This window comes from Sus scrofa, chromosome 4, assembly GCF_054392235.1.
Source record: "Sus scrofa isolate SSC_HxYL_T2T_F1_AM1 chromosome 4, Sscrofa_HxYL_maternal_Yorkshire_Landrace_v2.0, whole genome shotgun sequence".
Classification (NCBI taxonomy): domain Eukaryota; kingdom Metazoa; phylum Chordata; class Mammalia; order Artiodactyla; family Suidae; genus Sus; species Sus scrofa.
This window is the reverse complement of record NC_139386.1, coordinates 103,821,497-103,849,469: the sequence shown is the minus strand read 5'-3', so window position 1 is coordinate 103,849,469 and position 27,973 is coordinate 103,821,497. Positions and strand designations below refer to the sequence as shown.

The following is a 27,973-nucleotide window of genomic DNA, read 5'->3' as shown; positions in this document are numbered from 1 at the left end:
CGTCCTTTTCTTCGCCTTCCCACGTTCCCCATTGCCCGGACAGGGCAGACGATTGTCAGGGCAGGATCGTCGGGGGCTCCTGGGTCCCTTGGCCACATAGCACAGGTGGCACTCCAAAGCCACCACCACCTCCTACATGCAATACAGAAAGTGTGTCAGCCGTGGAGTGGGAGTGGGAGGCAGGGGCGCTCTCCTTTTCTCCTTCACACACCTCTGATTTATTTGGGGCCGGGGAGGAGTGGTTTTTCTTAATGAATGTGGATGATAAGATGTACGACACGAAGTGCTCAACCATGTCCAACATTTCCATAGAACACTCAGACAAGCCAGACCGTAGCCAAATCTGTCGAGAGAAAGCAGAAGGACCAGAGACACCTGGAGACCCGGGCTCTGACAAGGAGCAGGGAGAGAAGCAAGTGAGGTGGGACCCTCGGTGGTCTGAAGGAATGTCCTTGAGGGAAGAAAGGGCGTTGGGTCTGGGAGCCCGAGGTGAGAGGTGGGGAGGGAGTGGTGGTGGCGTGAAGGGTATGCTCCTGAGCACAGACGAGTGGGGGCTTTCTTCTCAGGTGTGAATACATCCGGATTTTGCATCCGTGGGAATGGGAAGAAGCGCAAGAAGGAGCGGGAAGGCAAGAGAAGGCGCGAGGGAGGGGGCGGAAGCTCAAGTTCCTTTCATCCCTCTCCGCTCCTCCCTCCATCGCGCCCCCTCCCCTCGCCTCCTGCTTTGGCTCCTACTCCAGCTCTTTCCCTCCTTCCGCGCGCTGTGACGGGGCAGAAACAACGCTCCTCTCTCGGGATCCCTGCACGGGCCTCCCGGGAGGTCTCGCTGTGCTCCTCCCAAACCCGCTTTCCCCGAGGGGTTTTCGCTTCCCGCCCTTTCCGCTCCCAGAATCGATCCCCCAGAACACAGCCTGCCTCCCTCCCGGGGGCGCGCAGACGGTGCTCTGCAGGTCTTTCGGTTGCCCGCCCCCACGGGATGCTGAGCAGTCAGTGCACTAGAATGAAAGCTTTTCAGAAAGAATGTCTCACTTGGGTAGCGCTTCCTTATTTCCATTCTCAAAGGTCTTCATGGGACTAAGGGCTAAAGACGACCATGTATGAACCCGACAAGGCCGAAGAGTGTCCTGGTGCGTGCCCGGCCCTGTTTCGGGCGTGGGGACACCAGGGCAACCGTACCCTCGACCTCTGCCCTCGTGGAGGTCGCGTGATGGACACGGGAAACGAAGCGCCAGGCCGGAGGCCTCTCGGAAAGGAGGGCAAACTCTCAGCACGGGGCGGGGCGGGGGAGGGTGACAGACGAGGAAATGGGAAGAGCCTCCGTGGGAGCCCAGCGGGTGTTCAGCTCCCGCTGGATCCCAGCGGATTCGTGCCTGGAAGGTCCCGGCCCCGGGTGTCTCCGAGGGCGCAGGAATCTGCTTCTGGGGCGGGTGAGGGGCGAAGTGGAGTGAGACCATTCTGATGCCCTTTGCGTTTCGGGGGCACCGGGCTCCTGTGGCTGCGAAGCCGGGCAGTCGGGAGGGCAGGGGTGCGGGGGAGGCGACACGAGGGTCCTCTGGTAGGGGGAGGCCGAGAGACCTAAACAAGGGCGTCTCGGGAGCCCCGCAGTCTCCTTGACTAAAAGATCGCTGGGGCTCCCAGGGTTATTTCTCACTTTCTCATTAAACAAAAGAAAGGAAGGAAGGGAGAAAGAAAGAAAGAATGGAAGGGAGAAAGAAAGAAAGAATGGAAGGGAGAAAGAAAGAAAGGAAGGAAGGAAGAAAGAAAGAAGGAAGGAAGAAAGAAAGAATGGAAGGGAGAAAGAAAGAAAGAAGGAAGGAAGAAAGGAAGAAAGAAGGAAGGAAAGAGAGAGAGAGAGAGAGAGAGAGAGAGAGAGAGAAAGTTGGTGGCTGGCATACAGGTGTCAGGATTAACGGTTTTCCTGGATACGGCGTTACATGTTCGCGCATGCAGTGTTTCCGTAGTGTAGTGGTTATCACGTTCGCCTCACACGCGAAAGGTCCCCGGTTCGAAACCGGGCGGAAACAGTCACCTCTTTTCACGAACTTGCCATTCCTCTTGGAAAAAACCGAAAGGGCCGGGGGGGGGGGGGGTTGTCAGGCGGCTGGCACAATGGCATCTGCCAAGGGCAACAGGTTAAGACTTTCCTTGCCGCTTGAACTAGCCGTCCTTTCTCTGCTCTCAGGCACGTTGGAGCTCAGGCCGCGACCAGTTAATCCCAGGGGGCACACAAAGGGCAAGGCTGACTTCGGGGTGTTCTACTTTTAGACATCCCCTCGCCTGCTAATAACCAAGCATCTAAATCTCCTCCACACGCTGGCACATAGTATGTCTCTGAAAAACCAAGAAGTTCATCCCTGTGAAGTGCGCTTGGCTTTTTTGGTGGTGATCTATCTGCCGTGGAGGACTAGGTCCAACTTCATCCAACTCTTGAACCTTGGGCAGCCATGACGATTGTTAGCTCCTGGCAGACAATCCTTGTCTGCACATGCTTCTAGCACGAGCTTTGACTCTCCTCTCTTGGACTCCCCTGAGACGTTACAAGAAAAGTCCAGCTATGTACCAGTGACCTGTCTGTTTGTCCGTGGGGTCGTTTTACGAAATCAAAGGGAGGAAACATAATTTCTCCGGAAGTTGTAGAAGATTTCTCTTTCAGCTGTGATGGAGTGTTTGTAGCAGACCGGCTGTGACCCTGAAAGGATCACATTGGTAAAAGGAACCCGGGGGTAAGGATGAGACGACGACTCCGCTGTTGCCAGGAATGCTGTATTTCAAGAGACCTGGTTTCCTCCAGAGGCCTTCTGTGAGGATAAGCGATGGTGTCGTGTCGGGCAAAACGGAGGAGATAACACCCCAAATTCACGCATAAGTGTTGCGCCAGGGAGAAAGCAGCCCATGCCACTTAGTTACACCTCCAAAGGCCCAAGGAAGCGTCCCTGGGTGGGCTCGAACCACCAACCTTTCGGTTAACAGCCGAACGCGCTAACCCACTGCGCCACAGAGACAGGCGGGAGGCCGCCCCCGCTTCATTCCCGTCAGAGCCACGAGTCTTTTGCCAGCTTGCGGTGCCGGCGCAAAGCATAGGAAAACGTGGGAAAGCCGTGTGTCGGGCGATTCCGAAGGCAGAAAGGCAGCTGACCTCCACACCCGCTGCAGATGCCAGCGCCTGGGAGACGCCCGCGGCCACGGCGTCCCGGGCTTGACCAAATGGGACCCCAGGGAAGCTGAATGCCCGGTGGGCTCAGGAATGGTTCTTCCAGTTCCTCGCCGCGCCTTCCCCCAACCGTCTGGCACAGGCCTCCCTCAGCTTGGCCGTGGAGGGAAAGAGGCAGGGGAGGCAGGAACAAAGCAACATTACTTCCCAGGAGGAGACCGGTGCAGAGACAAGGGCTGGATGCAGGGGAGATGAGAAATGCATCAGAATGGGGAGCGAATAACGGAAGGAAGATGTGAAGGAAAATCAGAAGTACATGCAGTTGTCCAACAAAGCAGCTCAGTAATTGGAATGGTTTTATGTCAAAAGTAGTAGAACAAAATCAGTCTCTAGTTAGCCCGGTGGCGCGCCCGTGATCATATAGTGAGTTAGTACTCTGCGTTGTGGCCGCAGCAACCTCGGTTGGAATCCAAGTCAGGGCGCTCTTTTCCTTTTGCACCCTATCTACCAGAGCAGCACTGGACACCAAAGAGAGTCAGGTCAGGAGAACGGAGTTCACATCAACAGTGCACTAGGCTGTAGCGCTCTGGATGTGCCCCATCAGTCTCCACTTAAGAGAAAATATCTAAAGATCAGGTTCAAGCTCTAAATGAGCCCTGCGTGTAGCTTCCACAAAGGAAAATGGTCCAGTCATATGGGAACTGTTTTATAGGGTTTTGGGTTTGGGTGGAAATGTTTCAAATATCACTCATGCTTTTTTACACAAAATAAAACAGACTTTAAAGAGTTTACAATATACTCCAAACCGGTCATGGTCTACAACGGATTTTCGGACATCCAACTGCCAAGTTTTATTCCAGAAGAAAATTATTAAGGTATGTTCACAGAAAACAAAAAAAGCACAAATCACCAATGGACATCTATTTGAATATTGAAATGTGTGATCATCACCAAGATCACAGAATAGAATTTTTTTTTTTTTTTTTAAACATCCAAGCGGGGCCCTGATACACTTTCCAGGTAATGCCTATCCAATTCCGAAGTCTACCCCCTTGGATTAGGCTTGCCCTTTCTTCAAGGTCATGTGAGTGAATATGCAATTTCCTATCTAGCTAATATCAAGCAACAATATATTTTGATGTATATGCATGCATTTGTGTTTCTCACGCCTTAATTTTAGTGTTAATGATAAGCATTACACTAATGTAAAACTATGTCACATGTGAGGGACACTGGGGTCATTTCAAACTACAGCATAGGGAAAGGCTCATAATAATACCTTTCTACTGTAATTTGTGAATATGAGAATAACTGTCCATTAAAGGTAAGGGAGCCGTGGACCAAGCTGGCCAGGTCCATGGGCCATGTGTCACAACCTGTCAAGAAGTGTCGATTCCCTCATGTCTGCCAAGAGACCCAACAAAGCAAGGGGTTGCCTTCTGCCATCGCAAGTTCTCGCTCCTCTTGTAGGAAAACTTTGATCCAACTCCCTCCCCAAGCACTAGAGAGGTGTTGGGCCATTGCTGCTGGTTGAGAGGGGTGGCTTGCTGTCCCCAGGAACACAGCTAGGGTGGAGAAGGAGGAGGGAGAAGTGGACACCATAAGAAAGACCATAGAGTTGACTAGGCCTGAAAGGGAATGGGCCTGTTGGAGGCAACCAAGTGGAGTCCGGAGGGCAGCGTGTCCTGGGTGGATGACAAACTGGTCGTTTTCTTATAAGCACAGGGGTGCCTGGCCTGCACTATCAGGGAGAACCGAGTACATCTCCGCCTGAAGCTTCTTGTAGCTTGAAGAGAACCAGGTAAGAGGGACCTCCTAACCAGGACGAATCCTTCCGCTGGCCTTGGGGGACAGGTCCCACCAAAGCTGGCTTGAAGGGACACGACGAAGGAAAGTCCCAACCAGCGATCATGAGTGGATGTCTGCAAGCTGCTCTCAAATGGTGTATTAAATCATGTATATGGAGAGAGAATTAGAGAGCCGGGGGAGGGGGGGAGTGGTGGTGATGTTAACTGGTGCATTTAGGTGATGAATATACGATGTCACTATTCTTGCAAATTTTTGTATGTTTCCAAATTTTCTTAAAGGAATAATTGGTATTCGGATCTCAAGTTCTCTTTAGATGGACACTGACAGCGAGATGTTAGGTTTCTGAGGTGAAGGGAGGAGTGGAGACAGATGGCTGCCCAGGTGGCTGCATCTGGACCCTGGGGCACAGGGCACGTTAGGCGTTGAAGTGAAGATGGCTGGGTGCCGAGACTCTGTTATAAAAGGAAGAAGGAAGGAAAGAAAAACGCAACCTTCCCTGACCGGGAATCGAACCCGGGCCGCGGCGGTGAAAGCGCCGAATCCTAGCCACTAGACCACCAGGGAACCGCGAGCCGTTGGTTTATGAGTGAACTTCCGAAGGCCGCACACCCTGCCAAGGCGCTGTACCCGAAAAACGATCCCTCACTGACTTCTCCACAAGCAGAGCCCCACGCGAAAGGCTGAGAGCTCTGCGTGACACTGGACACGCCTGCGAGGCCAGCCAGGTTGCCTCGCCCCGGCCGCACCTCACAGCTGCCCTAGCAGACGAGCTTTTCTTTGCCCGGCGGCCGCCTGAGGAGAGAAGGTCGCCGGGGCCGGGACAGTAGAGGCGGGTGGGGAGGCGCCCAGGGTGAGACCCCCGGGACCCCCAGCCTCACAAAGGACGGCGGCGGGTGCCGGAACGGGGACGGCTGGGTGGAAGACGCTTTCAAATAAGCCTCCGCGCCCAGACCTGGGTTCCGGGTCTCGCCGCTACGACCTGCTGCGCCTGCCTTTTCCCGCCTTAGAGGACGCCAGCTCCCGCCTGCCTTACGCTCAGCCCCAGGGTCGTCTCCCGACACGGCGTTTTCCTCAGACCCCACATCCAGTTAGGACTTCGCGTTTGCTTCTCGGTTAATAGGCGGGCTTTTGCCTACACAACGCCTCCTTTTCGCGACTCTGCATTTGGCCAAATGACTCTCCCGATCAAGGAGGGGGACTCAGTGTAACGCTCGGCTCCCGCACCCCGAACCTCGGATGGGGGAGGGGTGTGTCCCGCGGCCGTTGCGCTTTCCCCTGGGCTCCGTCCGGCTTCCGGGCCGGTCCTCGAGGGCAGCGGCAGGGCCGGGTCCCCTCAGCGCGCTCCTCTCACCGGGTCTGGAGCCCCGCGCCTCCTGCAGCTGCTGCAGGGACGCTCCAGGGGCCGCCTTAGCGGGTTTGCGGGACCCGGCGGCGCGGGCGCGTATTGGTGGTTCCTAGGGCGCCCGCCGGCCTTCGGTCCCTGTCGGGAAAAGGACCACTGCCCCCGCGTCCTGTCCACCTGGGGCGGCCACGGGCCGGGCGCGAGGGAAAGACAGTGAATCCTTCCCTCTGGCTGGGCGTGGGAGGTGAAAGATAGAGCCTGAAATGTCCAGATCGAAAGCTGTTTTTAAGTCCGCCTGTTTGGGGACTCAGCGCGCCAGCGCCGGCGACGACGGTGCAGTCCGCTCGCACCTTCGACTGCTGTTTGAGGCGACGCACATCAGGCCAGAGCCTCAGCGTTCGGCATTCGGAGCCAGTGCTCACGCTGCTGGCGCCGGCCCCCGGGTCGAGCACCTGAACCTGAGGCGTGAAGGAAACGGGCTGACCGCCGCACCGGGAAAAGCAGACAAGCGACTGCTGGAGAAAATGGCCCAAGCTTCCCCTAAACTTTTTACGCTTTACTTCTAAAGGAAACCCGAGAGACAGACAGACATTATGTTAAAGGGTCTCAGCAAAAAGAAACTCCTTCTGCCTGCTGGCCGTGCGCTGTGGGGTGAACGCGAAAACCCCTCCAGACGCCGGCTTCCCGTGGAACCTCTTTATCCGTCCTCGGGTAAAATTCGCACCCCGTCACCTGGTGGACTAGAAAAGTGCACAGGCAAATAAAAGAGGTTTCACCTTGTAAATGGTAGAACGAAACTGTCCTTCCGGAAGACTCTCCAGTACAATGAGGGAGGAATGAGCCATCGTGAGGTCTGCGTGGACCGCGGCCTGGGTCCTCCACCTCTTTATGCTGGGCTGGGCTTCGAACGGATCCAATCCCGGGCCGGGAAGCGCGTCTCGGCCTGCGTTGCCGTTCGCTGTTTTCGAACAGCCATCTGACCCGAGACGTCAGCCTTTGCTACGGTTCCTGCTACACGTGAAAGTGTGACTAACGTAGTGGATTCACACTAGGCGAGGACGACGCCCGAGAAGCGCTGCGGGGGAAAGGGCTGGTGAGGTAGGAGCGCGCGGGTCAGGCGCGTGGGGGCAGAGGGAGGGAGGGTCCTGGGGTTCCCGAGTGGATTCGAAGCACCGCGCATTTCCGACTGACCGCTGGCAGCGTGAAAAGGGCCACGGAGGGGCGGCGAACACACTGCTGGGCGGCGGGGTCTCCGGGGCTCAGAGGCACCCAATCCCCGCCCCTCGCGGCTTCCGGGAACTGGGGAGTCAGCGGGGGCGACTCAGGCGCTTAGCTGTGGATCTGGAGACCCTGCGTTGGATGCGGGATCCGGCATCCCGAAGCTAGAGCGTGTGTGGTGGGGGAAGCGGGGGACGTCTTCGCTTCGAGAGAAGCGAGGCACCCTAAGCCAGGGTACCCTTCTTGTCTGAGGAATCGCGCGTGCTCCCAGGTCTTTTTTTTTTTTTTTCTTTCTTCTTCTGTCAAAAATGTTTGTGGCCAGCTGTGGCAGGACCAGCTGTTTTCCTGGCTGTTTCACCAACCCCTTGCACGGGCAGGGTTTCCGTAGTGTAGTGGTTATCACGTTCGCCTAACACGCGAAAGGTCCCCGGTTCGAAACCGGGCGGAAACAGGCACCTATGCCCTCTTTTCCTGAAACTTGCAGTCACCTCCAAAAACCAAAAAGTGGCCAGCGGGATGCAACAACGTGTGTAGCCGCATTTTTATCTCCCCCAAACACAGGGGAGTTCCCTTACTACCCGAAAGCCTGCTGCTCACTAGGAACCAGGCCTCCCTTCTCCTCTCTGAGTCACAATGGAGACCAGGCCACACAGACAGTCCAAGGTGGCCAACGACAAACTCCACTTCGGTTCACCTTTACATCCAGAAATCCTCTCACCTCTTCCGGCGCCTAAACCTCCTCCACACGCTGACACACATCACGTCTCTGAAAACCAGAAAAACTCATCCCTGGGAGGCGCACTTGGCTTTCCCTCATCCTGGCACACTGGGGGAATGATTTGATTTATGTGACCGCACAAAAGAGAACGCGTTACTTTTTGCAACGGGGGCTCAAGCCAAAGGCACGAAGGGGAAAACTTTCAGGCTCCACGAATAGAGCCAGTCGTGGAGGAAAACGAGTCCTTACCGGTGCCATCATCAGGAGAGCCCCTGGAGTTAGGTCAGAGATCAGGACAGATGAATGTGCTCGTCGGCCTGCTGAGAGCCAAGTCCGCCCCTGACTCACAAGGAAACCGAGGTTCAGAAAGAGAGCAGGGCCTTGGCTTTGCCTCACACAGCGCTAAAGCTATGCTAGGCTGGAGCCCAGCCAGTTACCTTGTTGGCCTGACCTCAGAGCCCAAAGCGCCCCCGCCAGGCCTGGAGAGGTGAAGAGTGATGAGCCATGGAGCACGGACTGGGAGGGAGGCTTGTACACCTGCTTTCAGCCCTGGGCCACTGGAGTCACCTTTTCCCTGCTCTCCGCATCTCCGAAATCTAACCTTTACTGGAGTAGACTGCCTGTCTCCTCGTCACTCTCCAGTTCTTCTTCTGGGGTTTTATCCTGTTCCCTCGTGGAACACCCTTATTTCCTATTCTGTCGCCAGGGGCCTTGAGTACAAGAAATATGGAAGTCAAGTTTCAGTCCCAGGCTACCTTGTGAAGTCTTATAGGAGGTCCTCACTACTTTAAGTTGGGACCGCAGAGCTGTAGGCTCTCGGGGTAAGGGTGATCTGATCTAGTCCCGCCCCTTCAAATGCCTGGGATTTTGGACAAGGCAGCCTTGGGGCCACAAGCAGGATAAGGGAAAAGAAAGCGTAAAACGTTCGTGAGAAATCGTGGCCACAGACTTGACCTCTGGTGGATTTAAGCTTAAGCACGCCTGGCTTGGGTAGTCTGGGAAAAATGCAAGACCTCAACTTGGTGGGTGTTCCCCAACTGGTAATAAATCCAAAGAGCCCAGCAGGGGAGAATGTATTCAGAGGAAATTATATTCACCCTAGGGTCACAGAGGTAGCCACACATAACATTTAAAGAGAATCAACTAGCATCTAGAATTCAGCTGTAAAAATAGAAGGACAAAATCTCCTGTGTTTGAAATTTTAGAAACACCTCTCCCAATCATTGTGTCAAAGCAGACGTGAAAAGGAAAATTGGAAACTAGTCTGAATCAAACAAAACTGAAAATGCCATGTATGTGCAGAAGGTGCAGCCAAACCAGTCTTCAGAGGACAGCACACAGCTTTAAGTGTAGATCATGAAAGTTAGGGCCGACTGCTGAAGAGCTAAATCTTCATCTCATACAGTTACAGAAGAAATAACAACAGCAGCAAAAGCAGATAGGAGCAGAAACTATACAGAAAAGCAGGGATTTGGAAATTAGAAATAAATATACACTGTTCAGCAGAAATCGGCACGACATCATAAATCGAATGTACTGTAAATTTAAAAACAATTTTTTAAAGAAATAAATATACCGAAGAGAAAAAGTAAACGATTGGCTCTTTGAAAAGACTCCTAAAACTGTTAAAAAGAGAAGAAGGGAGTCATCACTACTGAACTCGTAGACCTAAGGGAGCAATAACCGAATATCATAAACGCATACATGTTAACACATTTAAACATTTAGAGGAACTGAGTATTTTCCAATAACGGTTTGGGGGGAGAATGAATTAGTCCTACAAGCGTTACATTTTTTTAAAATCAAAACTTAAAAATCTTTCCACAAAGAAAGCTCCAGGACCGAAAAAATTCATTAGAGGACGTGACTCCTAAGCTAACAAATTCCAAAAGAAGTAAAAGATGGTACATGGTCTCCACCTTATTTTTATGAGTTGAGATTGAAACCAAATCTCTAAAAAGGCAATGTAAAAAGGATGGAAACCGTAGACCTGTCTTACTACTGAATACAGTGGTGATTTTTTTAAAAAATACTGAATGAAGCAATTATAATCATGACAAATTTCATCTTCTACTGGAGGTTAGTCGATTGCCATTAGAAAATATATTAATCTAATTCACCACAGTAACAATGTAAAGATGGAAAATCATAAACACTTCAGCACATAAGAAGTGTTTGAAAAAACTTCTCCATTGATTTACCATTTTAAAAAATTATTCGCAAAACAGGATGGAAGAGCAGGGCCCCAACCTGCTAACGGGTATTTTCCAAACCAAAGAAAGACAAGATAAACACACACCAAAAAGACATTCGGCAAACATTAGAGTTGATGATAAAATACTGGCTTTTCCCTCTTTGACCCTTAAAAATGAGGAACTATCAGGAATCAGGAAAACAGGTTTTGCTCTGACCACATCTTTTCACCACTGTGATGGAGAACTTACCCAGTGAGGAAAGGCAAGAAAAAGAAAGGAAAAGTATAAGAAGTGGAGATGAAAAATAAACACTACAGTTAGTCCCATATATGAAAGATGAATTATGAGAATTATGAGGAGAACTGAGTTTATCTGGTATACAAAAAAAAATTTTAAATCAAAGAAACTGGACTAAGTTGAGGTTTCAAGAAACGAAAGTATTAAAAGCATTATAAATATTCAACAGTGGTACAGTTCAATCACATGCACTGAGGAGAGGACAGGGGAAGGAAATCTGACCCCTACCTCCGCTATCACCAAAATCATTTCAGTGTGGATTAAGCACCTAAACGTGAAATGAAACTTAAAATGATTTTAACTGGTACCATGTAGCAGGGCATTTCCATGATCTCAAGGACTTTAAAAGTAAGATAAAAAGACCAGTTCTTAATGAAGAGACTGCGCCGTTTGACCGCGTTATGCATCTCTGTTCATCGAACTACAGAATAATGAGTGAAAAAGACAAGCCACAACCTGAGCGACTGTACTTGCACTCAGCACAATAACTGACACTGAGGATATTTAATGCATTATTATGACAAGACAAGAAGACACCGACAGACCTATAGGAAAATCACCAAGGGTTGGGGCGGGGCAGGCGGGGCGGGCGAGACACCATGTAAGAGAAAAATCCAAGTAGCTAACACACATGGATTGGTGCTCAAATTCTTCCTCCATAAAGAATATTAAAAGGGAACCCCCAGTGAGATAGCCTTACAGATTGGTGAAGAAGATGACGTGGTGAAGAAGAGGAGGAGGCGATAGAGGGGAGGAGGAGGTTGAAGAGAAGAGCGTAGGAGGAGGAGGAGGAGAGGAGGAAGAAAGAGGAAGAAGAAAAAGAAAATGGGAGCAGGGGATGAGGCAAAAAGTTACTACCCGTTAAAGCACAGGAGGAATTGAGGAATTGCCATCGTTTTAGATTCCAAATGTAGAAAGACGATCTCAGAATATGGAAACTCTTGAAAATAAATAAAACAGAAAGCGAGGGGGAACTTCCAAAATGTCATGGATCCTTGATTTTGTACTGCCGTTAAACAGGGGAATCCGCCACAGATTTGGGGGTGAAAGTTAGTCGCGCTCGGAGCCTTCAAGCGGTGTAAAACAAAAACGGATAAAGGGCTCCCAGCTTCCGTAGCTCGTTTTCCATTTGAAAAAACACAATTTTCAGGATAACACCTGTGGACACGCATTACCAGGGCCACGGGATCCTTCCCGGAACACCGATGGGTCCACGAAACACGCAGAGGCCCTGGGGGCTGGCAACGTTACCACTTCGACCCTGGGTCCCGTGCCGACTCCAGACGGCTCTCGTCACCTCTGCGCCAGGCCCCCTCTTCCAAGCTCCCTTCCTGTCCACGCGGGTTCTTCCCTGCACACCTTCCTCTTCCTTGGGTCCACCTCCTTCCACACTCGGGTGTCTGTGGGTCCCGCAGCCGCTCTCTTTCCGGGGACCTTCCTCTCCTGACGTTCGCTCCCGGGTGAGACGTGGCCCAACCGTTAGCCCGAGAGGCAGAGCGCGAATCTGACCTGATGGCTCCAGAAACCCGAACAAACAGTGTTACTCAAAGAGACGGCGGCCTCAGAGCCAGGCCCACCAGAAACCCTCGCAGGTTAAAAGGTACGAACTGGCGGGCGAGACGGGTTGCCGCGCTGCCATGCAAATGCTACTCCATATACCGCGCCCCCGCCCCCCCAAACAGGCCACCGCCGCAGGGCTCTTGCAAAGCCCCAGTTCGGGTTGATCCCTTGTATCTTCTGCTCTGAGGTGCCCTGAGGATTCTAGTTCTCATTTTCCTACTCCTGGTGGCCAGAACCACAGACTATTGGGAGTTGACTGTGCACCAGACAAAACAAGGAGGCGTGGTAAGTCGAGGAGGGGAAAAAAGACACCGGCGTCGGTCGTGCATTGGCCAGGAATCGAACCCGGGTCTCCCGCGTGGGAGGCGAGAATTCTACCATTGAACCACCAATGCTCCGCCTGGCTGGGCGCCCTGACACATCTCAGGGAAGAATCTCCGGAACCCTGACCTAGAGCCCCGCGGCCGCGAAACTACAAGTTCCAAAATAGGCTTACAGCGCTGTCTTTTGAAGACAGAGTCTGACACACCGCCAGGCACTCCAAGGAAAGGCTTGCCAAGGAGACTGGCAATCTGGCAACAGCACGAAGCGGGGACATTCAACTGAAAATATCAAAGTACCAGTTTTGTCTGCTCACACCACAACTCTGATAAAATCAGGCTCTTTCCAACCGTAAAACAACCCCCCCCAACCCCGCAGAAAAACATCAGACATTTATCCAGATCGCTTGTCTCCCACCCTAGATAGACCTAAACCTTCAACTGTCACCTCAACCTCTTACCTTAGGGAGCCCGAGAAAATAATCCCACTCACCTGGTTAGGTAAGCAAAATTCTTTTTTTTTTTTTTTTTTTAAAGATTTTAACTTTAAGATTTTTAAATATACACTTGTAAAGGTTATTTTCTCCTTACACTTAATGCAAAATCTTGGCTACGTTCCCTGCGTTGTGCAAAACACCCTGAAGCCTCTTGCACCCAATCGTTTGTACCTGCTACTCCCCCAGCTCTATGTTGCCCCTCCCCCTCACTGGTAACCACTAGTTTGTTCTCCATATCTGTGCGTCTGCTTCTTTTTTGGTTATATTCACTCGTTTGTGGTATTTTTTAGGTTCCACATGTAAGTGATATCCTACAGTATTTGTCTTTCGCTGCTGACTAACTTCACTCCGCACAATTGCCCTCCGAGTGGATCCATGAGCTAGATGCAAACGGCAACATTTTGTTCTTTTTCCACGGCTGAGTAGTATTCCTCTGCCTGTGTGTGGGGGGGGTGGGGGTGGGGGTGTGTGTGTGTGTGATGAATGCTTAGGTTGCTTCCACACCTTGGCAACTGTAAATAATGTTGCGATGAACACTGGATTGCACGTATTTTTTGAATTAGTGGCTTTTTGGTTGGTTGGTTGGTTGGTTGTTTTGGATATATACCCAGGAGTGGAATTGCTGGGTCTAAAATTCTGATCCGAGGGAGAAATAAGCAGTAGAAGCAGAATCACACTAGAATTAGAAGAAGAGGGCCAGAATCAAAATAGAGATGGTAAAGAAACACACCTTGGTCAAGGGAGTTAGCTCTTTCTAACTGTTTTTCGTACAAGAAAAATGAGTTGGTCTTGTGACCACTATGACAACAGACCGCTCTGTGTCTGCTTTTTAAGGTGTTCAAAGCATTTGGATGGATATGTGACATGTAATGATTACTAAAAGATTAAATAATATTAAGTTTGCAATCAATGTTTGATGATATGGGAGAATCTAATTTCCAGAATTGAACTTTGTACGGTGCTGAGTTTTAGCATTTGTGACTCTGAGATGCATATGAGGTGCGGGCTTTGGTGTGTTGGTTGTATAAGAAGCAGGCTAATTTTTTGAAAAGTATTCATGGGTGAAATGTTAACATACTGGACCTCCGATGAAATGGAAACATAGACTTCTCTTCCAAATCTTCTCTGGGGAAACTGCACTGAAGAGGGAACCTGAGGGGCTCCCCCACACCTTGGGACTTAGGAATCCATATGACTTTTTGAAAGGTAAGAGCTGCAGAAGTGCAGTCATGCTTCCCTTGCTGAGAAGCCCAGCTAGGTAGAAGCTGTTTCTGAGCTCACAAACTCGGTCTCAACAAGGAGCACGGCCATCACCTTGACCTGGAAGATCTTTGGGTCTGTCTGGCCTCTGCCCAACCCCCAAGACACGCAGTAGCTCTGGCCAGCATGCTTTCAGTTACCATGTCCATCGACCAGATCTACACTGATTCCCATACCTCTTTCTAAACTACAGATCTGCACTTTCAACTCACAACTCCTAATGCGCAAGTCAATGCCTCATATGCGCCTCAGAGTCATAAATGCTAAGCGTCACCAGAGAGTTCCTGTCAGCAGCACACACCACCCTCCTCCTCAACACGTGATGACCAGATCCAGGCGCAGGGTCTCCCAAAGAGTAGTGTGCCCTGTCTCTCAAGCGTTTCCATCAGTCTGTTCCATCAATCCAAGACAACACCCAAAGCTGTTTCTACCCTTACCTAGGGTGTTTACCCTCACCGCCAACCACCCTGTGGCCCAAACCAGACCTTGCTACCCTCTTTGGATATACTCTTTCATCCTCCCTGCCTGGAAGTGTATTATGTCCAGTATAACCCACAGATAGTGCTTAAGTTTATCCGATGCACCCTGGCTTCCTGCCACTAAAAGCCTGCATGCTTCCATTCATCAACTCTTTGTTTTAATTGTGAATAAGCTATAGCTTATTTATAATGTTGTGCTAAGTTCTGCTATACAGCAAAGGTGATTCCATTGTACATATATGCTATGAATTTTTTAAAATTTTCTTATTTTTTCTATTATAGTTGGGTGTTTTTGTTTGTTTGTTTTTGTTTTTTTTCCTTTCTTTTTGGTCTTTTTGCCTTATCTAGGGCCACTCCCGTGGTATATGGAGGTTCCCAGGCTAGGGGTCCGATGGGAGCTATAGCCGCCCGGCCTACGCCAGAGCCACAGCTCCTCGGGATCCGATCCACACCTGCGACCTACACCACACCTCATGGCAACGCCGTTATCCTTAACCCGCCGAGCGGGGCCAGGGATTGAGCCCGCAACCTCATGGTTCCTAGTCGGATTCGTTAACCACTGTGCCACAACGGGAACTCCTGAGTATACTTTCTTGATATTATCTCCCATCATGGAATAGCCCAAGAGATTGGCTATGGTTCCCTGTGCTATACAGTAGGACCTAGTTGTCTATCCATTCTAAATGGAATAGTTTGCATCTGCTAAGCCCAACCCCCCAGTCCAGCCATCCTCCACACCTCCCCCTCGGCAACCACAGGACTGTTCCCTATGTCTGTGAGTCTGGTTCTGTCTTGTAGAGAGGTTCATCGGCGCCATATTTTAGATTCCGCATAGAAGTGATACCGCATGGTATTCGTCTTTCTCTTTCTGACTTACTGCACTTGGTGTAATAATCTCTAGGTCCATCCGTGCTGCTGCGAATGACCTTATTTCGTTCTTTTTATGGCTGAGTAGCATTCCCTCGCGTGTACATACCACATCTTCTTAATCCATTCATCTGTCGATGGACGTTTCATTTGTTTCCACGTCTTGGCTATTGCGAATAGTGCTGCTATGAACATCGGGGTGCATTATCTTTTCGAATGGCAGTTTTGTCCGGTTCCATCCGTCAACACTTTCCGCCAGTAATGCAACCAGATAGAAAGCCAGTCTCCCCACGGCCAGTCTAGTCCACACCCATCTGCATCCTGGGTGACCCCTCTGCAGGACATGCCTGGACCTGGATGCTCCTGTTGCCTAAAACCACCTAGGGTCCCCAAAGTCCTTCCCTAAAGTGTCCTCTTACATCTATGACATGTAATCTGCTTCCCCCTTCCCCCTTCCTCATCAGCAGAATATCTCTGGCCAGTTCTCAGGACCAGCAACAGTGAAGTACCTCATGTGTCAGGAACTCCCTCACTTTCAGGTACTTGCTTCTCTCTACAGGGCTGGGGTGAGGTGGGCGGCCTCCCGAAACTCCCTCTTCATTTTTCGGATTCATTCTCATCCTTCGCGTCTCAGTTCAGAAGTGTCTTCCTCTGGAAAGACTGTCCTGTCTGAATTGAAGGTGTGATGGGTCCACTTTTATTTTTTAAATTGTGTTCTAACAAAAGCACGTTTTATTTGACACTGTCTTCCAAAGGCATATTTTCAGGTGAAAACGATTCGTGTTTCCTGGGAAACCAAGGCTGCGTGTGTAAATAACATGTTCTCAAGAGATAGCACAGTGCCTAGCATAGCTCAGAGTCTAGGGTCGTTAAACAGTGAAAGAGAGAGAGAGAAGCAAATAAGGAAAGTTTCTTTCTCTCTCTGTCACACACACACACACACACACACACACACACACACACACTCACATACACTCACCTGACAAATGTGGAAATAAATTGAGTGCCCACCTCCACCCCCCTAAAAAAGAAAGAAAGAAAATAAGTTTAGCAAGATAGGCAGCAAAATGATTAGTCTGAGATTCCCTTGCCGCTTGGCATCTACACAGACATTATGTCCCGCTATTACATGGACTCAAGAGAAGTCGCAGAAGTGAGAAGAGGCAATTTTCTGCAACTGTTGCCGCTGGCACAGGAAATTATGGAACCGCGAGTGTTTTAGACACACCTGTGACTGGCAGCCATACTCTAGTTTCTAATCACCGTTTTAGTGCTCTTCGGTGACAGTAAAAGTTCCACTTTTCTAGGACTTGCCTCAGGGCTCCCCTCCACTCCCCCATACTAAAACCTCTAGGATAGAAGGCCACTGGACTTGCTTTCCCTGCCAATTGTGTGTATGTGTGGGTGTGGGTGTGGATGTGTGTGCCCACAGCTCCCTTACCTTTAATGAACATTTATTCTCACATCCGCAAATCATAGTAGAAAGGTATGCATATGAACCTTTCCCTACGCTGTAGTTTGAAATGACTCCAGTGTTCCTCATATGTGACATAGTTTTATGTCTGTGTGATGCTTGTCGTTAACACCAAGATTAAGGTGTGAGAAACACAAATGCATACATATATATCAAAACATCCTGTTGTTTGATGATAGAGAGATAGAAAGTTGCATATTCAGTGACATGCAAGAACTTGAAGAAAGGGCAAACCTAATCTGAGGGGGTACACGTCAGGATGGTTTATAAGCAGCAGGCGATGGATAGGCATTACCTGGAAAGTGTATCCTGGGGCCTGCTTGGATGATTAAAAAAAAAAAAAATTCTATTCCGTGATCTGGGTCATGATCACACATTTCAGTATTCGCATAGCTGCCCATTAATGATTTGTGCATTTCGTTCTGTGACTACATCTTAATAATTTTCTTTTTGGATAAAAATTTGCAGTTGGATATTAGAAAATACAGCTTGGACCATGCCGGGTTTGCGATATATTGTGACTCTTTAAAGTTTGTTTTACATTGTGTAGAAAAGCATGAGCGGTATTTTAAATATTTCCACCAACAACCCCAAACCCAATTAAACAGTCCCCGTGTGACTGGACCATTTCCTTCGTGAAAGCGACTATACACAATGCTCATTTAGACCTTGAACGTTTCTGTCTTTATAGTTTAGTATCTTTAGATATTTTCTCTTAAGCGGAGACTGGTAGGGCAAGTCCAAAGCGGTACAGCCTAAGGCAGTATTTGTTTGACCTGCGTTCTCCAGACTTTGCTCGGTCGGCGCGGTAAGAAGAAAAGAGTGCCGTGACTCGGATTCGAACCGAGGTTGCTGCGGCCACAACGCAGAGTACTAACCACTATACGATCACGGCGCGCCACCAGACGGACAGCCCACAGCTCTTGTTGTTGTTGTTGTTGTTGTTGTACTGCCTTTGCCATAAATCCAGTGTAATGATTGAGCTGCTTTGTCGCTTAACAACTGCACGCACTTCTGATTTTCCTTCACGTCTTCCCTCCCCATTCTGATGCATTTCTCATCTCCCCTGCATCCAGCCTTTGTCGCTGCACAGGCTCCAGGAAATTTGCTTTGCTTTGTCCTTGCCTCCTCTGCTTCATTCCCGCCCCTGTTTGTTTCCTCTTTTGGTCAATCATCCCAAACCCTTCCTTCCCGCTCCCGCGGCTGAGCAGAGGGAGGGCAGCGCCCGCCTCGCTTACGGTCGGCGGAATGCGGGGCAAAGAGGGAGCCATCACAGAGCCCAACCCCAGCCAGACCAGGCGTTCAGCTTCTCGTGGGTTCCGCTCGGCTCAGGCCGGGAGGGTCGCGGCCCGAGGCGTCTCCAGCTCGCTGGCGTTTGCGGAGGCTGTGGATCGAGGCACGGCGGGGAGGCTCGGGTGCCCTTCTGCCTTCCCTAGGGCTCGACGCACTGCTTCACGCGCGGTTCCCCACGGGTTGCTCCGGTTTTCCAATGCTTTGGAGCCGGTAGAGCTGCATCCCGCTGCAGGTGGGTGGCTCTGCCTAGCCTGGAGGTGCAGTTGCTCTCCGTGGGAATGAAATCTGAGAGGGCGGAGAGAACACCAACCTCGGCCGTCTCTGTGGCGCAATCGGTTAGCGCGTTCGGCTGTTAACCGAAAGGTTGGTGGTTCGAGCCCACCCAGGGACGGGTCTCCGTTTTAGCACGTCAGAGGCTTGCGGTTGCGGTCGTTTCTAGCCCGCACTTTCCGTTTCTACTCTGCACTTTCCGCTACGTCCTCTCCTTGGAATCTTAGTGCACAGCAGGCGGACCTGCTCCAAGAACATCACACAGATCTCTGGAGGAAAACAGGTAGCTTGGAACCAGGGTCCTCTCGTCCTTATCCTCTGCGCTCTGTTTTGCAGTGAAGTTTCTTCCCTCGCAGTAGTAGTTATTGAACCTTTTCCATACACTTTTGAAACTGATTTGGTTCCATGCCTTTACTATTACAAATAATACTGCAGGCATCATCCTTGGGCACAAGCCTGTGGGATGGAGTTCTGGAAGAGCAACTGCTCCACCACAGTGTTTACCCGGTTTTGTATGTGTACCTGTTCTCTCACGCTTGTTAGCTTGCCATCTATACCTCTTTCTATTGTTATTTCAACAATCACTTTGCCCTTTAGAGCTCACGTCAGTAACTTACCACTGTCTGCCTTCAAGTGCAGTCATAGCTCTTCACATTTCTCCCCTTCTCCTTTGTGCTGTTGTTGTCACGCATTTTATTTCGCATATGTTATAAACCCCACAATCCATCGTTGTTGCTTTTCTTCAACCTGCCCCATGCTATTAAAAGACATTTAAGCAATAATGGTAGTAGTTATAAGAAATATTGGGTATTTTCAGAGTTTTTTGGTGGCTCAGTGGGTGAAGGACCTGGCGTTATCACTGCTGTAGTTTGTGTTCAGTTCCTGGCCTGGGAAATTTCCAATGACGCTGTGGAGCCAAAAAATAAAAAAGGGTGTGTGCTTTCCCTGCAGATGCCATTTTTGTTTTCCCTCATCAATTTGTGTACCTCCAGATTTCCACCTGGTGTGAATTTCCTTCTTTCTAGAGATTCCTTTAACATTTCTCGTAACATGGGTCTGCAGGTGAGGAAGTCTTTCAGCATTTTGTATATCTGTAAATGTCATTTTTTGCCTTTATTTTTCAAAGACTTTTCCTTTAGGAGGAGGAGGCATAGCATTTTAAGTACCACCTCACCCCACCCCCACCCCTGCACCCCTCAGTCCTTTAAAGATGTTGCTTCACTATCTTCTTATACGCTTGGCTTCTGATGAGAAGTCTGATATAATCTTAATTTTTGTTTTCTGTATGCAGCATGTCTTTTCCTCTGGCTTCTTTTTTTTAACTATTATTTTTATTTTTTCCATTATAGCTGGTTTATAGTGTTCTGTCAGTTTTCTACTGTACGGCAAGGTTACCTGGTCACACATTCATGTATACATACTTTTTTCTCATATTTTCCTCCATCATGCTCCATCACAAGTGACTAGATATAGTTCCCAGTGCTATACAGCAGGATCTCATTGCTTATCCATTCCAAAGGCAATAGTTTGCATCTAGTAACCCAAATTACTTGTCCATCCCACTCCCTCCCCTTCTCCCTTGGCAATAACAAGTCTGTTCTCCAAGTCCATGAGTTTCTTTTCTGTGGAAAGGTTCATTTGTGCTATATATCAAGTTCCAGATATAAGTGATATCATACAGTAGTTGTAGTTCTCTTTCTGACTTACTTCACTTAATATGAGAGTCTCTAGTTCCATCCATGTTCTGCAAATGGCATTATTTTGTTCTTTTTATGGCTGAGTAGTATTCCATTGTTTATATATACCACATCTTTTTAATCTAATCATCCATCATGGACATTTAGGTTGTTTCCAAGTCTTGACTATTGTGAATAGTGCTGAAATGAACATGCGGGTGCATGTGTCTTTTTCAAGGAAAGTTTTGTTTGGATACATGCCCAATCCTCTGGCTTCTTTTGAGATTCTTTCTTTTTCAATGGATTTCAGCAGTTTAATTATAATGTGGTAGGTGTGTTTTTCTTCATATTCCTTGTACTAGGGTTCATTTGATTCCTTGCATTGGTGGGTTTATAATTTTAATTATGATTGGAATGTTTCCTGTCATTATTTCTTCAAAAAATATTTTCTTCACTAGAATTTCCCCCCCAGTATTTTTAGGGTCTTTAACTATATTAGGCCTTTTAAGGTTGCCCTACCCTTCACTTATGCATACTCATCATACTCATTAAAGTTTTTCTTTGACTATGAGTTTTATTTTGTTTTTTTTTTTTTTTTTTTTTTTTTTTTTTGTCTTTTGTTGTTGTTGTTATTGTTGTTGTTGTTGCTATTTCTTGGGCCGCTCCCTCGGCATATGGAGGTTCCCAGGCTAGGGGTTGAATCGGAGCTGTAGCCACCGGCCTACACCAGAGCCACAGCAACGCGGGAGCCGAGCCGCGTCTGCAACCTACACCACAGCTCACGGCAACGCCGGATCATCAACCCACTGAGCAGGGGCAGGGACCGAACCCGAAACCTCATGGTTCCTAGTCGGATTCGTTAACCACTGCGCCATGACGGGAACTCCCATTTTGGGTATTTTTAAAATTGATTGTGGGTTTATGTTCCATAATCTTATCTCAGATGTTATATTTTTCATCTCTGACTTTTTTTTTTTTTTTTTTTTTTTTTGCTTTTTAAGGCTGCACCTGTGGCATATGGAAGTTCCCAGGCTAAGGGTCTAATTGGAGCTGCAGCTGCTGGCCTATGCCACAGCCACAGCAACATGCGATCCAAGCCACATCTGTGACTTACACCAGAGCTCATGGCATGCCAGATCTCCAACCTACTGACTGAGGTCAGGGATCAAATAGGCATCCTCATGGATTTGTTTCTGATGGGCCACAGTGGGAACTACCTCATCTCTGACATTTGATTCTGGCCTTTGGTGTATGTTCTATGTCTCTACTTAACTGTTTGACATATGTAGCACATAATAACTTTTTTTTACCCTCTCATAATTTTAAATTATATAAGCTCTGGTTCAGTTTTGATTGATGGATTATTCTCTTCCTTATGTGACATCTTCCCTGGTTCTTTGTATACTTGCCATTCTTTGATTGGATGGCAGACATTGTCAAATTTTCCTGTTTGGGAAACTGGCTATTTTGGCATTCTTATGAATCGTCTTGCAATTTATTCTGGGGAACAGTTAAGTGACTTGTAATCAGTTTAATGTCTTTGGATCTTGCCTTTATGATTTTTTTGGTAGGTCAATCTAGGACTGAGTGTTTCAACTATTCAGACAAACTTCCTGAGGGCCCTTGCCAATGGTCAATGTGTGATAAGCAGTCCAGTATGGCTGATGGGAGTAAGATTTTCTGCCCTGTGCAAGCACCAGGCATAGTTCCATGATCTTTTGCAAATTTTCTTTTCTTATACTCATGCAGTTTCTCCGCAAGTATTCCCTGAGCAGATCTTTGCTGACTGTTTGAAGGAGACATTTTCCATATGCCTGGACTCTCTCTTCCATCTCTCCCAACACTGGATCTTTGTTCTATGGACTCCAGCCACCTTTCTCTCCACAGATGCTCAAGTTTATTCACTTTCAAGGATTTGGCCTTAGTCAGAGGATAAGGTAAAATAGCTTTTAGACTGAAAATATTAAAGTAATGTGATGTATACATGGAGACATCTTTTGAAGCATGACATGACACAAATATTGCTCATGCCATTATATGCCCATTATTAGGATTCTTTAAAATCTTTAAAAGTATTTTTTCTCTTATCTACCACCAAAGACCACTAATTTTATCTGGATCTTAACTTTTTTTTTTCTTTCCCCTGGAATTACATGCCACCAAAAAAAAAAATTCAAGCTCTCTGCTGGGATTCTGGAACTAGAAGCTCAGTAACTACCCCACTTTCAAGAGAAGAGTAATGGACTATGTACTGCAAACCAGGATGCCTTTGTCTTCTTGGACTTAGACTGGACCCAGATCAAGGCCAGGACATGTCAAGACTAAATACAGTTATCACAGGGCAGCCACATTCATGACAGTGCTGACGCAGACAATTCCGGAAAGCTCTTGAGTACTTTCTTCCTCAGTTTAAAGCATTTCCCATCTGCTCTCCTCATCCTCCCACCACAGGAAAGATCATTCCCATTTCTGTCAGGTCGAAACCCTCAAGGGCTTGGAAAGACAAGCAAAAACCAATGGGGCAGCTGTACATTCCCGAAGCCTCTCTCCCCAAAGTAGGTGGATCCAGTGTTCGGGCTGACCCCAGATCCCACCTCGCACCAAGGGAAATGGTGGGACAGCTGGTGCTGGGGGGATTACAGCCTAGCTGTGTTCCTACGAGCACAGAGCTCGCCTGGCATACACTTGGGGAGAGCTGAATACAACACTGCCTGAAGCTTTGTTACTGAAGAGAACGGATTCCAGGTTCCTGAAGGGGGCAAGAAGGGCCTCCTAGTGAGGACAAAGCTTTCCCTTGGTTTTGGAGGACAAGGCCACAGAAACTGGTTTGGGGGAGAAGCCAAAGGAAAGGAGTAACAGCGGCCCAAGCAGTGACCTTGGGTTGAGATGCCTGCAAGTTCCTCCAAGTGTTGTCCCAGTTCATATATATGAGGATAAGTGTGAAAACAAGGTGGGAAAAACCACACAGTTAGGTAGAGTCTGAGGACATCCTTGAGGGGGGATGTTGCTGGGTTCTGAGCCACAACCAGAACTCCTGTTTTTTTTTTTTTTTTGTCTTTTGTTGTTGTTGCTATTTCTTGGGCCGCTCCCGCGGCATATGGAGGTTCCCAGGCTAGGGGTTGAATCGGAGCTGTAGCCACCGGCCCACGCCAGAGCCACAGCAACGCGGGATCCGAGCCGCGTCTGCAACCTACACCACAGCTCACGGCAACGCCAGATCGTTAACCCACTGAGCAAGGGCAGGGACCGAAGCCGCAACCTCATGGTTCCTAGTCGGATTCGTTAACCACTGCACCACGACGGGAACTCCAGAACTCCTGTTTTGTTGTTGTTGTTGTTGTTTCCAGGTGGGGGTGGGTGTGGGTGTGGGTGTGAGTGTGGGGGTCCTAGAAAAGGAGCTCCAGCTGCTGGCCTACACTGCAGGTCATAGCAGGATCCGAACTGCTTCGACATAAGTACAGGGTGGGATCCTTCACCCACTGAGCTGGGGGTGGGGGGGGGTGGGGGGAACTAAGGGATGGAACCTGCACCCTCATGGGTACTAGCTGGGTTTGTTACCGCTGAGCCATAGTGGGAACTCCTGTTTTTGTTCATTTAATGAGTTTTTAGAAGTCCAGTCCCAGGTTCTTGTGGATAAATACCACAAATGTGAGACAGTTTGGAGTCTCACAAGAGACTAAGTTTCTAAGATGAAGAAAAAGTGGAAGGTAGAAGCCCCAGAGATTCATCACATCTCCCCTCCCTTACCTGAAGGGCACCTGACAGTAGGAACTGCGCACAGAACATCTTCTGTGGACCTTTCTACCATCTGCCTCCAGTGAGGATTTCCAGCGATGCGATTAGAGCTTTCCCTGACTGGGAATCCAACCCAGGTCACCAAAGTAAAAGGGCAGAAACCTAGCCACTAGATCTATGCACAGCACAGCAGTGCCCCCACTCTCACCAAATTTGTCCTCTCTAGGTGAAAACTTTGACAGTAAGGGTTAGATTTCTAAAGGCAGAGCAGAAAAGGATAGATTCCCAGCAGCCCATGGCTGAGTGAGGCTGTGCAAATCTCCAAGCCCTTGCCCCGCTGCTCATCATCTTTCACCTCCCCCGGCCTGGCCTGGGTGAAGATGTGGTGTCTGAGGCCAGACCACTAGGTAACTGGCCTGGGTTTCATCCTACTCCAGCTTTAGAGCTGTGTGCAGCAGGGCCAAGGTCACGCCCTCTTTCTGAACCTCGATTTCTTTATTAATCAGGAGCAGACTTGGTTCTCAGTGAGAGAAGAGCTGAGTCTATCTACTTCCTGATCTCTAACCCAACTCCAGGGAGTCTCCTGGTAATAGCATGGGAACAGCTCCTTTTCGTCGCGACCAGCTCGACTCAAAGCCTGAAATCCTTCACCTACTCGTCTTTGGCTCCAGCACCCGGTGAAGAGTTGAATTCTGCTGAATTCTTTCTCTTTTGTTGTGTCACGCAAATCAAATCGTTCTGCAAGTGTCTGGGGAGAGGGCAAGTCAAGTGAGGTTTACAGGGAAGAATTTCTTGGTTTTCAGAAATATCATACGTGTCAGCGTGTGGAGGATATTCAGGCGCCCAGAGAAGGTGAAAGGACTTCCCGGATGTAAAGATATCTGAAGTCAGCCCTGTCTTTTGTCCCCTTGAACTGTCCGTGGCCTGATCTCCAATGCAGCTCAGGGCAGAGAAAGGAGGGCCGGTTGTCAATCCTTGAGGGCACAAAAGGAAAAACCAAAGCCCAGCACCTTATCGGTGGGTGCTTATTGTTTCCGCTCGGTTTCGAACCGAGGACCTTTCGCGTGTTAGGCGAACGTGATAACCACTACACCACGGAAACACCACAAATGCTTCTTTCTAACGGCACAGCTGAGAAAACTCTGTGTCCTATCTCAACCAGTACCCAAATATTTTAAGAGGAAAAGGATCCGGAGAGTACCTACGATTTCTCAGACGAAGAGTCTGCAGCTCCGGAGAGGCCTTGGCTTTAGGGTTCCTTGCCTCCCCCAAAGCGAGGACCGTAGGGACCCCTACAGTCTAGACAGCTTAGCTTCCGGATCCCGCATCCAACACAGGGTCAAAGACATAATGCGTGTCAGCGTGTGGAGGAGACTTAAGTTCCTGAAGAGAAGGTGAAGGGTTTTCTGGGTGTAAAAGTAACCGAAGTGGGGGTTGTGGTTTGCCACCTTGGACTGTCTGTGTGGCCTGGTCTCCAGTGTGACTGGGAGAGGAGAAAGGAGGCCTGGTTCCTAGTGAGGAGTAGGCTTTCAGGTAGTAAGGGACCTCCCCTGTGTTTTTTTTTGGGGGGGGGGAATAAAAACGCAGCTACACACGTTGCATCCCGCTGGCCACTTTTTGGTTTTTGGAGGTGATTGTAAATTTCAGGAAAAACAAAAACGCAAACCAAGAAAAGAAAAGGGAAGAAGTCCTGAATGCTGTGTTTCCGCCCGGTTTCGAACCGGGGACCTTTCGCGTGTTAGGCGAATGTGATAACCGCTACACTACGGAAACCCCTCGCGAGAGTAAGTGAGGGCTGATTGGAACATTCATGAAAAACCTTTCGTCCTTCACAACTGACGACAAACATTTTTGAAAGGAAAAGCACCTGAGAGGACAGGCGATCCCTCCGACAAGAAGAGTACCCTGGCTTGGAGTACCTAGCCTCCCTCGAAGCGAAGACCATGGGTTCCCCCCAGGTCTAGCTTCCGGGTCTCGCATCTAACACAGGGTCTCCAGATCCAAAGCTAAGCGCTAGAGTAAAGGGGTCGCCCCAGCCGACTCCTGAGTTCCCGGAAGCCTGGGTGCATCTGAGCTCCAAGAGACCCCGCCGCTCAGTGGTGTGGACGCCGCCCCTCTAAGCGGCGGAGGCAGGACGGAGCCCTGGGAAAAGAGCAACGGCCGCAGCCACCCCCTCCCCGCTCCCCGCCTGCCGCCGAGGTTCGGGGTGCAGGAGCCGAGCGTTACACTGAGTCCCCCTTCTTTATCGGGAGAGTCATTTGGCCAAATGCAGAGTCGCGAAAAGGAGGCGTTGTGTAGGCAAAAGCCCGCCTTTAACCGAGAAGCAAACACGAAGTCCTAACTGGATGTGGGGTCTGAGGAAAACGCCTTGTCGGGAGACGACGCTGGGTCTGAGCGTGAGGAAGGCGGGAAAGAGCAGGAAGAGCAGGTCTTAAGGGGAAGATCTGGCTGGAGCGTAGTCTTGTCTGAAAGCTTTTTCCGCCCAGCGGTCCCCGTTCTGGCACCCGCCGCCGTCCTTGCGACGCTGAGGATCCCAAGGGCATCTCCCCTCCCACCTCTACTGCCCCAGCCTGATGACCCCCTCTCCACAAGCGGCTGCCCTGCAAAGGCGCATGGGCAAGGGCAGCTGTGAGGTGCAGCCAGGACCAGGCAATCTGACTGGCCTCACCGCGCGTCCGCTGTCCCGTAGAGCGCTGGCGCTTTGGAGAAATCAGGGAGGGATAATTTTTTTCGGTACAATCCCTTGAAGGGCTGCGCAGCCCTCAAGGCAAGAGAGGCCATATACTCATTGAACTCTTCCTTCTGCTGCTTCAGAACAGTACGGTCACAATTCCCTGGTGGTCTAGTGGCTAGGATTCGGCGCTTTCACCGCCGCGGCCCGGGTTCGATTCCCGGCCAGGGAATTTTCAGCTTTTGCACCATTTGAGCAAGGTCCAGATGCACATCTCAGGATGATGTGCCCCAAGGTCCAGATGCACGTCTCAGGATGATGTGCCCCCAAAGTCCAGATGCAGAAGTCTTTGCATGGAATCCTTAAGCAGATGAGGTTCTGCCCCAGCATCTGAGGCATCTCCAAGGTTGAGAGATGTGAGATGTGATGCCAGCCTGAGCAGTCCCTCTCCTCCACTCCTTCCTTTATCTCTGAAACCTAATGTCTCACTTTCCCTGCCCAGCGAAAGAGAACTTGGGAAAAACTGAAACAGACATTTGCAAGAATAGTAACAAGGTATATTCTTCACCTAAATGCACCAGTTAACATTTTACATTTGCCTTCTCATTCTCTCTCCATATACACGATTTGCTACACTATTTGAGAATAATTTGCAGACATCAACTAAAATCACTGGTTGAGCTGCTGCTGCTCTTTTCCTTTGGCGTAACTCTCAGAACCAGCTTCTGTGAGACCTGTCCTCTAAGGCCAGGAGCTCCCTCTCATCTGGTTCTCTTCAGGCTCTAAGAAGCTTCAGAAGGAAATCTATTCAACTCTCCCTGATAGCGCCGGCCAGGTGACACCCTGTGCTTGTGGGAACAGGACAAGGTTGTCGTGCCTGCACCACTAGGTACCTTGGTGGCTAGTGACTCTTGAATCAGCCTGAGAGCTGTAACACCCTACCTCAGGAGAGGTCCTTCATGGAAGTGCAGCTGGCCTCTTGGCTCTTGCCTGGCTCTTTGTGCCCTGCTAGGATATCATTTTATTTATTTATTTTGGTTATAATATTACATTTTAATGTGTGCAATATTATGACTTCTGTATACAGTACAGAGTGCTCACCATCAAAGGTTTACTTTCCATCCCTTGCCATTCATTTGAC

The 27,973-nt window shown here is 49.4% G+C and overlaps 10 non-coding genes and 1 pseudogene across 10 annotated transcripts; 5 read left to right on the top strand and 6 right to left on the bottom strand.

Moving 5' to 3' along the window:
* Positions 1 to 293: 293 nt before the first annotated feature.
* Positions 294 to 3,200, top strand: LOC146404095 (uncharacterized; annotated as a pseudogene).
* On the top strand, positions 1,952 to 2,024 carry TRNAV-CAC (transfer RNA valine (anticodon CAC)). Its single transcript has one exon. It is a non-coding gene; the product is annotated as a tRNA-Val (tRNA).
* TRNAN-GUU (transfer RNA asparagine (anticodon GUU)) lies at positions 2,929 to 3,002 on the bottom strand. The gene has a single exon. It is a non-coding gene; the product is annotated as a tRNA-Asn (tRNA).
* A 2,252-nt stretch (positions 3,201 to 5,452) lies between the features above and the next one.
* On the bottom strand, positions 5,453 to 5,524 carry TRNAE-UUC (transfer RNA glutamic acid (anticodon UUC)). Its single transcript has one exon. It is a non-coding gene; the product is annotated as a tRNA-Glu (tRNA).
* Positions 5,525 to 7,898: 2,374 nt separating this feature from the next.
* TRNAV-AAC (transfer RNA valine (anticodon AAC)) lies at positions 7,899 to 7,971 on the top strand. The gene has a single exon. It is a non-coding gene; the product is annotated as a tRNA-Val (tRNA).
* Positions 7,972 to 12,614: 4,643 nt separating this feature from the next.
* Positions 12,615 to 12,685, bottom strand: TRNAG-CCC (transfer RNA glycine (anticodon CCC)). Its single transcript has one exon. It is a non-coding gene; the product is annotated as a tRNA-Gly (tRNA).
* A 5,325-nt stretch (positions 12,686 to 18,010) lies between these two features.
* Positions 18,011 to 18,082, bottom strand: TRNAH-GUG (transfer RNA histidin (anticodon GUG)). The gene has a single exon. It is a non-coding gene; the product is annotated as a tRNA-His (tRNA).
* Positions 18,083 to 18,797: 715 nt separating this feature from the next.
* On the top strand, positions 18,798 to 18,871 carry TRNAN-GUU (transfer RNA asparagine (anticodon GUU)). The gene has a single exon. It is a non-coding gene; the product is annotated as a tRNA-Asn (tRNA).
* Positions 18,872 to 25,190: 6,319 nt separating this feature from the next.
* Positions 25,191 to 25,263, bottom strand: TRNAV-AAC (transfer RNA valine (anticodon AAC)). Its single transcript has one exon. It is a non-coding gene; the product is annotated as a tRNA-Val (tRNA).
* Positions 25,264 to 25,861: 598 nt separating this feature from the next.
* On the bottom strand, positions 25,862 to 25,934 carry TRNAV-AAC (transfer RNA valine (anticodon AAC)). Its single transcript has one exon. It is a non-coding gene; the product is annotated as a tRNA-Val (tRNA).
* Positions 25,935 to 26,992: 1,058 nt separating this feature from the next.
* Positions 26,993 to 27,064, top strand: TRNAE-UUC (transfer RNA glutamic acid (anticodon UUC)). Its single transcript has one exon. It is a non-coding gene; the product is annotated as a tRNA-Glu (tRNA).
* Positions 27,065 to 27,973: the final 909 nt, after the last annotated feature.